The 767-nt window shown below is 36.9% G+C and overlaps 1 protein-coding gene across 1 annotated transcript in view; it reads right to left on the bottom strand.

Annotated features, from left to right (window-relative positions):
- Positions 1-767, bottom strand: part of LOC105450519 — an 18926-nt gene that overhangs the window by 10183 nt on the left and 7976 nt on the right. The gene's annotated exons all lie outside the window — the stretch shown is intronic.

The raw sequence follows: 767 nt of genomic DNA, 5'->3' as shown, positions 1-767 counted from the left end.
AAGACTCTTCCGAGAAAGAATGAAAGCATCACTCTAGCAACAAAGATAGAACTATTAAGTGTTGCTTAGAATTTTATGAGAAAACATATAAAATATTACTGTTGACATGTAAAATGTTTGTAAGTTATTGGCCAAAAAAATCTTATTAAGAAGAAAGGAAAATTAATTTGTATAAAAATTATCAACAATTAGGTATCAACTATTCACAATGACATCAATGTTATATTATCTATTTTTGTTATAAAAATCCGAGTTCTTGAAAAATAATCTTGTCGATGCGATCTTTAAATTTGTTCGATACGCGCGGTACTAGTTTTACATACTTTTTGCTCGCGTATCTGATATCATGGAAAAGCGCGCGATCGAAAACAAACTGCTCGAACTGTACCCTTCGTTAAAGACGCGCTTGCGTTCAAGGCGTGATTGCGTCGACGAACAGTTTACGTAATTAATACGTTACGGCAGCCGTTCGAGAGACGTTTTGGATTTTCGCAGTTTTGTAATGTACTCGTATGTTAATGTCACAAGAACGAGTGTATAATTCGATGTTCGTTTGTTTGCATGTGATGAGACTTGAACACACGTTAATGACTTGAAAACGAGGGAGCATGAACAGCAAAATATCGGTTGGTTTCACAGCCATGGTTAGGAGACTCTATTTAAATGATGGACCCTCCTGTGCGACTCTTTGGAACTTGGACCGTGAGCGCGTGTCACTCGCAGCGCGATTGCAGATAATATTAAACTCGGAAGTCTTCTAGAGATAT

Source organism: Wasmannia auropunctata, unplaced genomic scaffold (genome assembly GCF_000956235.1).
Source record: "Wasmannia auropunctata unplaced genomic scaffold, wasmannia.A_1.0 LD336111.1, whole genome shotgun sequence".
NCBI lineage: Eukaryota > Metazoa > Arthropoda > Insecta > Hymenoptera > Formicidae > Wasmannia > Wasmannia auropunctata.
This window is presented reverse-complemented; position numbering and strand designations above follow the sequence as displayed.